Here is a 14,942-nt window from a genome sequence, read left to right on the forward strand (position 1 = left end):
CCTTAACCTATTGCAAGAAAGAAAATAAAAGAAAATAAAAGGAAATAAAACCTATTCTAATTGCATAAAGAAAATATCATGAAATAAATATCAATCATTACATTTCAAAGAGTTTAGATCCATTGACAAAGTTCATTGGATGTGGCAATCACAAAAATCATTATTGTATTATCCAATTCATAAATATGTCATTAACCCAAATTGTTGAGATGTTTTGCAGGGGTAAAAGGGCAAGTCCTAAGTGGTGTTTATTCCTCCTCAACCATTGATTTAGAGCCTGAGGGTTATGAGTCAATCCTAAGGGACAAAAATCAAGATTTTTGAGCAAATTTGGGCAAGTATATACATGATGGAAGAGTTCTACAAGAAGTTGCTACAGGAAGTTAGAGGCTGCTACAAGATGTTATAATTCACCGTAATGACCAAGAAAATCAAATCCAAATTGGATGGGAATTTTTATTTATTGAGTAAGATGCCCTAGGTATCCATTCCAAGTGGAATCACTCAAAAATACCTCTGTTAACACATGCTAAAAAATAATAGAAAAATACTAGTCTAAAATCTAGAAATTCGAGAACTAGTGAGCTAGTTAATCTATCAAATGCCTAACCTAATCAAGTGAAAATGAAATGGGATAAATTTTTTCATTAACCTAAATGTTTTATGATATAATTAAAGTGGAACCAACTCAATAGAAGCTCATTAGCATGTTCTAAAAATAGCAAAACATTACTACTATTTGCCACAAGGGACTTCCAGAAATTTAGATTTGGGAATAAGCAAACTAATCCAAGTAGCTCAATGATTACTATGACCTTCCAAAGCTATTCCAAGGAGGAAATGTTGCTTTTGATCCTACAAAATAACTTACTTCAACCATTTAACCCAATCCTACAACAAGAAATCATTAATACTAAATGCAAAAATAGAAAAAGATAAAAACAAGAGATGCATGTGAATAAGAAGTGAAAGGAAGAAAAATAAATGATACAAAAGGGCTTTGATGCTCCTGGGATGGCCAAGCCCAAGGAAGCTCAGAGTCCTATGAAGGAGACCAAGATTTAGAAGATGAACATGGAACAAATCTTTATTATTTCCATCAATACAATTACATCCCTGCAAGAAATGAAAGTGGAGCTGCAAAAATACGAGTTCTCCCCACAAGAAGACTAATAAAAATCAACCCCTAGAAGAAAATTCGACTTGGTACTTATACAAAATGATTAAGAAGAATTTCCCATGAAAGGAGGAAGCTTTCCCCTCCAAAATCCCTCAAATAGTGGATCTGGTTCCCAACACTAGGAATCTGCATTAAATGATAGGGAAGACATTCCTAGATTTTCTCAATCATTGGAGCTCCAGAATTTGTGCATGATTTCATGATATCAAGTTGATTTACTATTCAATATTGATCATCTTGTAGTAGGGAGAAAGTTCCTAAATTATCTCCTCCTTCAAATCTTCATAATCTGCCCAATATTCTCACAATATTCTACGAAAATAAATAATATTAGGCACAAATATGCAATTATCCATAAACCTTCCTAATGAACATATTAAAGTTAAAAATACGTTATCTAATGAAAAAAGAGAGGTTTAATGTGTTGAAGGATGGTCAGATGGGCCTTAATTTCTGTCTAATTTGGAGGGCCATCATACCCCCTGCTGAATGTGTTTCTCATCCTCTGAGAAACTTAGTGACCTCATTGTGCCTCATTCATGGCCCTGGTGGTCTCCATGATTTGTTCTATAGCTGTTCAACACTTTCATGTAGCAACTTTATGCCTTCTTGTAGAAAATTTCTTTTAGTTGTTGTTGTGGCCTCAGAATTCTGTTGCCCCAACATGGGGGATAACCACCCGGTCCGGACCTTAAGACAACTCCTTTTACGTTTAAAGTGGTGGCTCTGGCTGGGGATAATGGGATCAGTTTCCCAGTGAGGGTTTTAAGATGAGAGTGGGTGGTTCACGAGTGTTTGCAATAGAATAATGATAATCTAAATGGCTTATTCTATCATACAATTCTTTAACTAACTTATTCTAATATAAACCCGGTATTCCTGTGTGGTATGCGATCTACAAAGATCTTTGTTTAACATGTGATAATAAAGATCAATCACACATAAACAGAGATGATAACGTATAAAGATAATTTCTTTGACCAAACAGTTAGTCAATTTATTTTATAAAATATATCTCATATATGATGAGTTATATATGAAAATCAACAATTTCAGCTAGGCATCATACAATAGTGCAATTAAAGCTTAACAAAAAGAATAAATCTCACATGCAATTCATGAAAGTAAAGTGTTTTCACTAATTAAACGAAAACATAATCAATCATACAAGATAATAGTACCATATGTGCGAAGTCCTGCTCATTTGACTAATGACATGGATTAACTCATTTCTTCAAATCAAATTATCTCACAAGAATACAATAGTGCTTCAACAAAGGAAAATAGTCTGATATCTAAAATAAACGATCATGTTCCATAATTTCACCAAAGCATTCACAAACTTACAAAAGTTCATTCTTTGCAAATGTTTTGATAAAATTCTAGACCCTTCTCTAAATGCATGAGAAGGGTATAAATACTATTCTAACTAATGTGCAAAAATAGATTATACAAAAATTTGAGGAGGTTTCAAACAACCTTCCTTCAAACTAGTTAACTAACTCTAAAAATAAACAGTGGTTTGATGAGTAGAGGCTAAGATGATGATTTGTTGTCTTCCAGCTTGTCTTTCAAATCGCATATATTGGTCATCGGTTTGATTTGAGGAGGTGCCCCAAAATGTGTCCTGAGTTGTCCTGCAAAAATCACATCAGTGAGAGGTGGCAACATCCGCTGAGTCTAATGAAGCGAGCAATTAAGGGTCATGATTTGGCTGTGTGGCTTGACGAGGTATTGCCAATATGAATCCCAGTCGGTCTTGGTCAATTTTGCGATTGCTTCCCTTTGAGTCTCTGCCTTTTCCTGCCAGCTTTTATGTAGAGCACTTAAATCAGGCATTTCTTTTGGATTTCCTTCCCTTATCAAGTTGGTTGCAAACAGAGTGTGGTTCAATGCCTTGATTATATTCTTTGACACCCTAGCTGCTCTTGCCACTACTAGCTCAGCTTCCTTGATTCTCACGTCCCAATCCGTGAAAAGAATGTCTTTGTGTGTCTCCTCAATCTCAGGCAGATTAGCTTTCCTTCTGCCTTCTGTTTCTTGCCATTCGATGAACTCTGAGATTCTGGTCTTCAAATCAGTAAACTTGGTTCTCTGGTTGATCGCCTTATCTGTCAGCTGGTTGCTAGTGGTCAGATAAGGAGTAATGTGTGACATCTTTTGGCAGAAGTGCTCTTGCTGTTTCACCAGGAGGGAATTTAGTTCCAACGCCTCTTTAACGAACTCCTCGATAGTAGGAACATCCTTGTATCTTTCCATGGCTTGCTTCAATTCTTGGAGTTGCATGTTTTTGGCTGATATATCGGCTTCATGGCTTATCTTCAGGACCTCCATGCTCTGTTGCAATTGGGCAAGCTGCTCAGCTGCTTACCTGTTTACACTTGCCTTTTCTGTTTCGAGCTGCTGCTCAAGCTGTGCAATCCTCTCCTCTTTTTCTCTCAACAAAGTAGAGACTTTGGTAGCCTTGTCCATGGTGGCTGTTGCATATGCTCCCATGAAGTGTGACAATCTCGTCAAGTTCTCAACTGGGTTGAAAGGAATGTCCCTCCAAACTATGTCCATCAGCTCATTTACAGGTGGGAGCTCGGGTGTTTATACCATTTTCATTTTCCTCTACCTCCTTACTATAGCCTTGTGGAGTGGCCTGTAAAACATATCAAGTGGAGGGATTTCAGACACTTTCAAGACAACCTTTGATGTGGGCAGAGCAGGGATAATCTCAGTCTATTGGGATGTTGTCGCTTGTTCCTCCATAGGCTGGACTGCTCATCCATGTAATTGGACTACTCATCCATAGACTTGGACTCTGTATTTTCCTCAATATGCAGAGGAGTTTGACATTCTATTATTTCCCAGGTATCTGTCATTTTGGGAGTGTCTTGCAGTTTCTTATTAGACTAATCCCACTCCTGCTCCAAACAATTGCTTTTGACCTCTGAATTGATTTCTTTAGGTGGGGTGCTCATAACCTCTTTCTCAGCGGACTTCCTGCTGGACTTTGTTGTATTATCTATGTCTTGGGCCTTCCCTGTATCTAGTTTTTTCTTAGTATTTACCTGAGATTATATGCGAGAACTAGGCCCTTCATTGTTAACAGTCACACTTGGTGTAGGCTTATCCTCGAGCTTTAACAAGTGCATTGGGATTACTTCGAGCCTTTCGTTTCTGAATTCTTGAAATCTTTCAAAATCTTCAGGACTAAGATTTTCCCTTGCCCATTCGAACGATTATTCGAAGGATTTGGTTGATTGTAATAGGTCTTCAAAATCGTTAGCCTCATGGTTGTATGGCTTGATCTTTACCGCAGTAGTGATGTTATAGGCTATCTTTTCTGGATCAAATTTCCTTGTCAGCAAAGTATGAAGCCTGAGGCCTTCCATGCTTACTGACTCCTTTACTGCATGATTAAAATTTTCTAAAGAAAAAGAACCGCACTTGATAGGAAAAGAGGGCCATAATAACTTCTTGCTTTCTTTGAGAACTTTAGTTAGGCCTCTTCCCACGGTCTAGTAGGCGATTTCTCTTGCCAACAATTTATTAGAAATATACAAAGGGAGGACATGTGGGTCTGATGTGTTACCAAAAACTCTAATGTAGGTGAACCATTCTTCAATAAAATATTTTCCGATAGCCAGAAGGTCTGTAGCTGCTTCTTGGGAAAACCTGGGGGCTTTCCTATTGAAGAATAATTGATGCAGCGACAAAATAATAGCATGACATATTCTATAGAAATGGGGTATATAATGGGATTCCCACATTTGCTTATGACTGAGATGGATAGGGTAGGGGTCCTGTAAGGTCCATTTCCAACCCATGGTTGGAAATTTGGTGCAGAAACAGATGGAATCCATAATGTAGGCACTAAAATAGAACGGAGGAAGGTTGTGCGGGGAAGACGATCTCTTCTGTCGATATTCAGTGATGATGGTGGCTAGGTTATCCGATAAGATGGTGGCCCAATTCATAATGTGGGAATTAACACAGGCATCTATCAGAGGGATCCATTCTATGGAAAACTTAGTATTATTGGGTAACCCATATAGTCTACATAACATAGTAGCTGCATAATTGTAGGGGTTTGCCAAAGAGGTTATAGCATACATACCCATTTTCTCGAATATGAATTTGTTCTCTAATACACTCCAGCCTTGAATCACCTTGAGGGGTTCTTGGTTCTTCTTTGCGAAGTTAGCCATAAATGTCTTGTCATATATGTCCTGAGGGTCAGGTATATGGTACATTTGCTTCAGGTCCTCTGCTCTGAATGACCCCATGAGTTCCATTCTCGAATTCCTGAACTGCCTATCTTCAATTGTGAGGTTTTCAACCACCCACCTGATGATATTAGTGTATGGGAGGATTTTGGCTCTCGCTCCTATCTTATGAAGGAAAGAACAAGCAGCATCCTTGAATTGGAGTCTTGAAGGTTTTATAGAGTCGGTTGTTGCTTTTGTGACAGTAACCTTGGGACGTTCATCCTCGAGTCTGTTGTATATGACCTCCCAAGCTGTTGCTCCTCCGTCAACGCTGCAGACTGTATCAGAGAATATAGGAACCATATCTGTAGACTTGGTCTCTGCAACGTTCTACTTTTTATGTTTCTGCATTACCTTCCTCAATGACATGTCTTTTGTATCTTACTTGAAATGGACAAGATATATCAGCGCAGATAGTATTGGGCAATTAAGACTGAAAGCTCTTCTGAAATGACTTTGGATTGTGGGAAAGGTTTAAATGAGCTACTCAATGTTAACTACCCATAACTTGGAAAATCATTACCTCTCCTCGGGCCGCTAAACATTATTATCCTATCAATCCGTTCATTATTATATTAAAACATAATTATTTCACACGCTTACCGCTCTTATTCACACATCGCAATATTTAAAAGGATGCAATGTAGCATTGCCTGCTCTATAAGGTGAAATGTGATTACAATTTCCGCAACATCGCATTTCATGAATCATCAATGGATGTTGTAGTGGAATAGCTTAATTATTTACGATTTTTGCAAAGTGCGATCTGTGAAATAACTAGGTGCTTTTATCGAGATATCGCAGCGAGAGGTTTGATCGCGCATCGCCATTTTTTAAAAGTGTTTTTTGACCATCACATGGAAAAGTGCGATTTGCAATTTGTGACGAGGATCACATTCTTGGGTTGTTTTGCAAGTTTTTTCAAGGCAATTTCTTAGAGTTAGGTTTATTTTATTCTAAGACTAAAATTTTTACAAAGGGTCCCCATTTATATCTCTAACCTTAACTATTGCTATACATAAATGGGGGGGGGGGGGTTGTTTCGTAGTACAAAAATTGGCGATTCACTTGGGAGAACCAGTTATCTCTGAGTAGTTTTCTGAAATTTCTATAACTTTCAATGTAATTAGAGTTACAGGAATTATAATTACATGAGTTATAAAGTAAATAACATTTCTCAAGAATCATAATCACTTACTCAATCTATTTATTCAACTACTTTACTCTTGTAATGATAAAAATACAAATGTTTTCATCAGTCAATAATAAGATTTAAAGTGATATAGCAGGTGTCTTCTACATATTAGTTTTATGGTGTTTACTCATTTATCACAGATAGAGCCTCTGCTCCCAGCAGGCGTTCATAGCCTCGACAAGGTTAACTTTTAACCAACAATGATTCATTGTCCCATTTGAAGCAATTTTCAAAATTCAAAATGATATTCACTTGCTTTGAATCTCACTTGGATCTTGTCTCTTTTTCCTTTTTAATATAATCTTATCTTTTAGGTTTCTTAAAAGACATCTTCTTGGCTTGGTAACCTAATAATGACAATGCCATTCAGTGGTTGTAACTAAACTGAACAAGCTGGCCCTTGATGAGACCCCTTGTCTTCTGATCGATGAGATAATTGGCTATTACCCTGCTTTGATATGCAATTTTGGTAATATCAGTTAATTATTTCCCTATGATCATGGTAAACAAGCTTGTAATGAGAATTTTTATCTTCTAAGTTTTGCATATTTTAGAATTACACTCTAAAAAAGGAAAATTATATCAGATGGGGTGAATCATTGACTCTTTTAAGAGTTTTGGATGATAATGATAGAGTTTTAAGATACTGATCTGCAGAAAGTCCTTACTAGGTTAAAGATTCTTTTCTTGATTGATAACAAAACATTCATACTCTATAAAGATAAGAGTTTGTTAATAGAATAAATGTTTTTAAGCAAGATCAAGTTTTTCCAAAGAAATCAAGTTTACTTTAGTACTCAAATGTACTAATTTTTTCTTTTAACTTTTACTTACTTATAGAAGCAAAAAAATTGAAATATTATCAAATATTTTATTTTGAAAAGCCAAAAGTAAATACTACTTAACCTTTATTTTCCTAAGAAGCTTAAAGGCGATATGATACAATATTTGGAAGAGGTTATCTTCTAAGAAAAGTATTTTTTCAAGATTTTTCCATTAACGGGCAAATAATCCTTCTTACCTGACAAGTCTTGTAAAATAAACATTGATTGTTCAATTTTCTCAATGATTTGAAAAGGGCCAAGCCATAGTCTTTGGAATTTGGTATGTCTACCTTTTTCCTCGTGTGCTTTGTCCCATTTCAAAACCAAATCACCTACGTCAAAAGTTTTTTTATTGGTAGAGGTTGTATCAAAAGAGGCTTTGACTAATTGTTGATGATGGAAGTGGGTTGCTTTAGCCTTCTCTCGTTCTTCTTCAAGCTTAAGAATCTGAAACTGTCTAGCTTGGAGAGAAGAAGAAGGGTTCTCATTGATGAATTTAACTAGGGAAAGAGATGGGATTGTTATGTTTGTGGGAAGAACAACTTCTTTTCCATAAACTAAAGCAAAAGGAGAAGAACGAATAGAGGCCTTCTGTGTAATTCTGTCTGCCCATAGAGAAAATATTAATGCTTTGTGCCAATTCCTGTGGTTTTGGTCAATAGTCCTTTGGATAATTCTGATGAGGTTATTGTTTATTGATTTTGCTAATCCATTACTTTGTGGATAATAGTTGGCTGAATATTTTAACTTCAAACCTCGCTTTAGAGAAAATTCTACCATTCTATTTCCATAAAAGTAAGATGCATTGTCAAACATTAACGCTGAGGGTAAGCCAAAACTGGTAATTATGTATTGATCAATGAAGTTCGTAATGCTTTCTGTATTAGCTATTTTTAGTGGGATAGATTCTATCTAGTTTGTAAAATAATTAGTAGCTATAAGGATGTATCTATGCTATTTGGAAGAGTTAGGAACAATCTCACCAATTATGTCTAATCCCCATTGTTCGAATGGTTGTTGGATGTTTACTGGTTGCAAAGGGAATGTTGGCTTCCTTTCTCTTCTGGCTGTGGTTTGACAAGTTTTACACTTTCTTGCATATTCATGTGCATCCTTAAATATTGTTGGCCAATAATATCCTGCATGCAGGATTTTGTGAGCTGTGGTATTTCCTCTGAAATGTCCTCCAGCTGGTCCATCATGTAATTCCCGCATGACCTTTTCAGCTTCAGGTTTCTCCAGGCATCTTAGCAATACTTAATCATAATTTTTTCTAAACAATACATCATTGAATAATTCATACTGATTTGATTTCAACCTTAAAGCTCGCTTTGTTTTATAATTAAGATGCATAGGAGCATACCCGTTCTTCAAATAAAATTTCAAATCAGCATATTGTGATTGTGTATCATTGAATATTACCTCTGATATTTGCAATTCATTACCTTGATCTTCTTCTGCTGATAACTGGGAAGCTCTTGTTAACATCCTGCAAAAACCTTGGCCCCTAACAATTTTAGCTGGCCGGATTTCTACATCATATTCTTGAAGCGTAATAACCCAATTGGCTCTTTTCTTCCGTACTTTTCTTTCGATTAATAATTGTCTTACTGTAGGATAGGGTTCTACTATCTTTGTATGGGATTTGATAAGAAAAGGTCCAAAATGTTTCAAGGTTTTAAAAATAGCAAATGCTTGTTTCTCGACAGCTGAATAATTTAACTCGACACCTTGCAAGCTAGAACTGAAAAAAGAGATGGGTGCCTCGATATTTTCGTCGTTCAACTGTGTTAAAACTACTGCATATGATGTATCAGATGAAAAAGTATATAATACAAAGGGTTTGAGAAATTCAGGGGTTGTCAATGAAGGAGCATTAATAATGGCTTTTTTAATCAACTCAAATGACTCCCTTTCATCTTTGCCCCATTTGAAAACTGTGTTTTTCCATATCATTGCTTGAAGGGGTAGGACGATCTGTGAAAAATCTAGAACAAATCTTTTTACAAAATTAATTTGGCCTAGGAACGATTGCATAGTTTTTTTGTTATGTGGGAGAGGAATCCTTTTGATCTCTTGGACTCTATTAGGATCAATGTAAATTCCTTTCTTAGACACTATAAGCCCAAGGAGCTTTCCTTTTGGTAAAGCAAAATATTTTTTTTTTGGGATTTAAGGAAATGCCATATTTCTTTCATCTTTCAAAAATGTGCTTTAGGTCACTTAAATGATTGTTCCTATCCTTAGAATAGACTGTGATGTCATCTAAGTAAATAACAACTAATTTATTAATTATACCTTTAAAAGTAATATCCATAGCACGTTTAAATGTAGCACCTGCATTAATGAGTCTGAAAGGCATCTTTTGATAGGCGTATGTTACCCACTTGGTCCTGAATGTTGTCTTTAATCTGTCATTTGGATGCACAAGAATTTGATTATATCCTGAGAATCCATCTAGAAAAGATGTTAATTTAGAACCTGCAACTGATTGCAATATCTGTTCCATGGTAGGCAAAGGAAAATTATCTTTTTGACAAGCTTTATTCAGGTTCCTAAAATTGATACAAATCCTAATATCACCGTTCTTTTTCCTTACAGGCACCATGTTTGATACCCACTTAGAGTGTCTAACATGGAAGATTATTTTGGCTTTCAGAAGCTTGTTCAATTCGGATTTGATTTGACTCTCAAGGTTTGGGTGAATTTTTTGAAGCTTCTGTTGAACTCGCTTTTCATTCGAATTCATAGGTATGGTATGTTGAATCACAGAGGTATCGTAGGTCTTGAGATCTGCGTAATCCCAGGAAAAGACACCTTTGTATGTTTTCAACAACCTAATGAATGATATTCTTTCTTCAGATGATAGGTCAAGACCTAGGTTGACATTTTGAGGTTTTTTGGTTGACCCTAGGTTTACTACTTCAAATCTCAAAGTAAAACTTTGAGTTTTGGAGTTGGTAATTTTCTTGAATCTATCCTTTAGATCATAGAGATCTTCCATCTTAACTACAAACTTCGGGATTGGGTTTTGATCCTGATTATGTTTAATTTGCAGATCATGCTCATGTTCATCTATAATTTGTTCCTCATATGACCCTTCTGATGTAAGGAAATTAACTATATCCACATCGTTATTGAAAACTCTTCAATTTGTTACATTATTGGGAATAGATGGCCTAACTATTAACTCTATTGAAAATTTGTCTAGATTGAAATCTTCTGAGGGTATAAGTTTGGATGCCACATTAGCAAGTAAGTCAGCACTTGCATTTTGCAGTCTAGGAACTGAAGAAATGTTAAAAGCAGAAAAATGAGAAGTCAAATTCTGGGCTAATGATTGATAATGTTTAAGGTGCCTAGAGACACAATGAATTGTATTTCTTACCTACTTCACAATTATTTTAGAATCACCATAGACTTGCAGATATTTGACATTAAGACCAATGGCTTTATACAGTCCTTGGATCAATGCTTCATATTCAACGATATTATTAGTGCACTGAAATTCAAGTCTACAGGCTAACATGGTTTTCTCTCCTTGTGGATTGATCAAAATGCATCATGCGCCTGCGCTGTCTTGATATTTGGAACCGTAAAAATAGAGAGTCGAGAACAAAGAATTATTTGAAATTTTATCTACTAAATTTACACACTTGGAAGCATCTGTTTGTGAAATTTTTTCTATTTGAGACACTACGACGTTATCTGGAAAGGGAGACCTCTGAGCATTAAAGGATCCCAAAAATGACTCGGCTGAGTAATTTCCAATGATGTTATTGGTGAAGGCAACAGATTCATTACTTCCCTCAAGGTCAGTGACTGTATATTTCATGAACTTTTCTTGGTATACCTTGATTTGGTTTGGTTTACCATTATGTGGCAACCACATGTGAGACCAATCAGTTGTGAAGTAACTGTGCAACTTTTCAGATCAATCCCTACTTAGAATTAAACCATAAAATTTAGGGATATCAGCCACTAAAATATCAATTATTTGTGAAACTTTTGGATTAGAGGAAAGCCTAATTGAAACTGATGTTATTTCTCCAAGAACCTCTACTTTTGTCCTATCTAATTGAACTATGTGTGCTACAGATTTTCGAGGTGTAATATTCAATTTGGTGCACACAAATCTTGGCATTATATTTGAAGAGTCTCCTGAATCAACAAGGCAGTAATGAACATTTCTGTTGAAAATTTCATAAGTGAGCAGAAATGGAGGAATATGAGAAATAGATCTATCATCGATTAGGACTAAATCTAAAGGATCTACTTTGTTTGAAGATGATGGAGGTTTTCCCATATCATAGGCGGCTTGAGTAACTACAACAGATGGAAGAGGGGATACAAGAACTACTTTTAACTCTCTTAATAGAATTTTCTGTTGTTGCTTGAGTTTGGTTAGTTCATGCAATGAAATGTTTGATTTAGTATTTTTCATGTCTTCGACTATGTTGTATTCCACTGTATCTGAGATTACCAATGCTTTGGAAACATTTGGAGGATCTAGAGGAATAGGGTCGCTTTTTCAAGTCTTAGACTTTTTACTTACTGTTTTCTCCTTTACAGGAGTAGCAGTTTTTTGTTTCTGATTTGTGATAGACATGTTAGGAGAGTTTTTACTTCTTGTAGTCATTGGCATAGCTTGTGCTTCTTCTTCAGTTGGTAGGATGAAATCCCACATTCCATTTAATTCAAATTCTTCTTCTGTTTCGGCTTCCTCTTTGGTTGGTGAATCTTCTTATGCTTCTTGATCAGACTCAGCATTTGAATTGGTGTTTGGGGATTGTGATGCAGAAGAAGGATTCCTTTTAAACGAGTGAAAAGGTTTCTTGGGAGCAGAGGATTCTATGACCTGATTCTTGATTTCGACCATTTCATTAGACATCATTTTTAACACTTTCTGAAGGCCTTCAAGATCGAAAGGGTCCTTTGAAGCTTTCTTCTTAGAATCATCCTTAAATGTTACTTTCTTTGACTTCCTCTCGTCTATTTTTGATCTCTTTTCTAAAGCTATAATCCTTCTTTCTACAGACAGGGCTTCTTTCATGTTTTCTACAAGGGTCACCTTATTGGCTCTATTTACAAAAATTGCAATATTAGAAGGAAGAGACGATATGTACCATTCTATTTGTACATCTACTGCAGGTTTTGAGGCAGCTGGGATTTTATTTAGCAACTTGTTAAATTTGGAGTTGAAGTCCTTGATACTTTCATCTAGATTAGATTTTAGGTTAGAAAGATCATTGATCAAGGATGCTATGGTCCTGTCATCACCAAATTTTGCAAGAAATACTTCTTGAAAAGTATCCCAGTCCCTAATTGAACCTGCTAGAAGGGAGAAATACCAAGATCCAACAGATCCTTGGAGAGTATAAGGAAACAGTCCGATTACAACATCTTCATGTGCAACTCCATTAAGATTCATGGCTCGCATAAAGTTATTTAGATGTTCTTCGGCCAGAATACCATCGTTAGGATTATACTTAGATAGCCATTTTTCTGGGTTTGCTGGGATTGCATTTGGATTTGCAACTAGGACAACACCATGATTTGTCCAAGGTTGAGCAGGTTGATTGGCCATAGCTTGAGTTGGAGACTGAGAAGATGGGAAGGTCGGTCCAGAAGTAGGTATAGATGGTGAAGAACTTACTACTGGGTTAGTACTACTAGTGGTAGTACTAATTGGAGAAGTGGATAGTTGAGAAGTTGTGGATTGAGTAGAAGTGAATGGATGGAAAGGTGATGTGATCTCGCTGGTATCCGATTCAGATATTGGTGAGGTAACTTTCCTATGTCATGGAGGGATGGGGAACTCAAAAGGGGTTACCCCAAGCCTTTCACTTTGCAATCTAGTTAATACACCAGTTTGTTGTAATAAGGAAGTAACACTTTCTTCAGAAACTTCGGGCCTCTCTGGTTTCTCGGCTGAAATGGATATTTGTTCCAATTTTTGTATCAAAGAATGGAATTAAGGAGACTCGGGAGTGTAATCTGGAGAAAGTGGTCATCTTACTACTTTAGGAGATGAGGGAGATGTTTCTACAACTTCATATTTCTGATTAGAAGGTTCTGAACGAGATCTAGAAGGTGTAGAAGTTGTGGAGGGGTTTTGACTCTTATGAATGTTTTTCAATTGATATTTAGGTTTATATTCCATTCATAGTCAGATGGCCCTCCTTCTAGCACCAAAATGTTGTGGCCTCAGAATTCTGCTGCCCCAACATGGGGGATAACCACCTGGTCCAGACCTTAAGACAACTCCTTTTCTGTTTAAAGTGGTGGCTCTGACTGGGGATAATGGGACCAATTTCCCAGTGTGGGTTTTAAGATGAGAGTGGGTGGTTCATGAGTGTTTACAATAGAATAATGATAATCTAAATGACTTATTCTATCATGCAATTCTCTAACTAACTTATTCTAATATAAACTCGGGTATTCCTGTGTGGTATGCGATCTACAAAGATATTTGTTTAACATGTGATAATAAAGATCAATCACGCATAAACAGAGATGATAACATATAAATATAATTTCTTTGACTAAATAGTTAGTCAAAGAAATTTATAAAATATATCGCATATATGATGAGTTATATATGAAAATCAACAATTTCAGCTAGGCATCATACAATAGTGCAATTAACACTTAATAAAAAGAATAAATCTCACATACAATTCATGAAAGTAAAGTGTTATCACTAATTAAATGAAAACAAAATCAATCATACAAGATAATAGTACCATATGTGCGAAGTCCTGCTCATTTGACTAATGACATGGATCAACTCCTTTCTTCAAATCAAATTATCTCCCAAGAATACAATAGTGCATCAACAAAGGAAAGTAGTCTGATATCTAAAAGAAATGATCATGTTCCATAATTTCACCAAAGCATTCACAAACTTACAAAAGTACATTCTTTGCAAATGTTTTTGATAAAATTATAGACCCCTCTCTAAATGCATGAGAAGGGTATAAATACTATTCTAACTAATGTGCAAAAATAGATTATACAAAAATTTGAGGAGGTTTCAAACAACCTTCCTCCTAACTAGTTAACTAACTCTAAAAATAAACAATGGCTTGATGAGCAGAGGCTAAAATGATGATTTGTTGTCTTCCAGCTTGTCCTTCAAATTGCATATATCGGTCATCGGTTTGCTTCGAGGAGGTACCCCAAAATGTGTCTTGATCTGTCATGCAAAAATCGCATCGGTGAGTGGTGGAAACATCCGCTGAGTTGAATGAAGCGAGAAGTTAAGGGTCATGATTTGGTTGTGCAGCTTGACGAGGTATTTCCAATACGAATCCCAATTGGTCTTGGTCAATTTTACGATTGCTTCCCTTTGAGTCTCTGCCTTTTCCTGCCAGCTTTTATGCAGAGCACCTAAATCGGGCATTTCTTTTGGATTGCCTTCCCTTATCAAGTTGGTGGCAAATAGAGTGTGGTTCACTACCTTGATTATATTCTTTGACACCCCA

This window comes from Pinus tabuliformis, chromosome 4_1 (assembly GCF_031772625.1).
Source record: "Pinus tabuliformis cultivar Carrire ecotype Pingquan chromosome 4_1, CPIR1, whole genome shotgun sequence".
Classification (NCBI taxonomy): Eukaryota; Viridiplantae; Streptophyta; class Pinopsida; order Pinales; family Pinaceae; genus Pinus; species Pinus tabuliformis.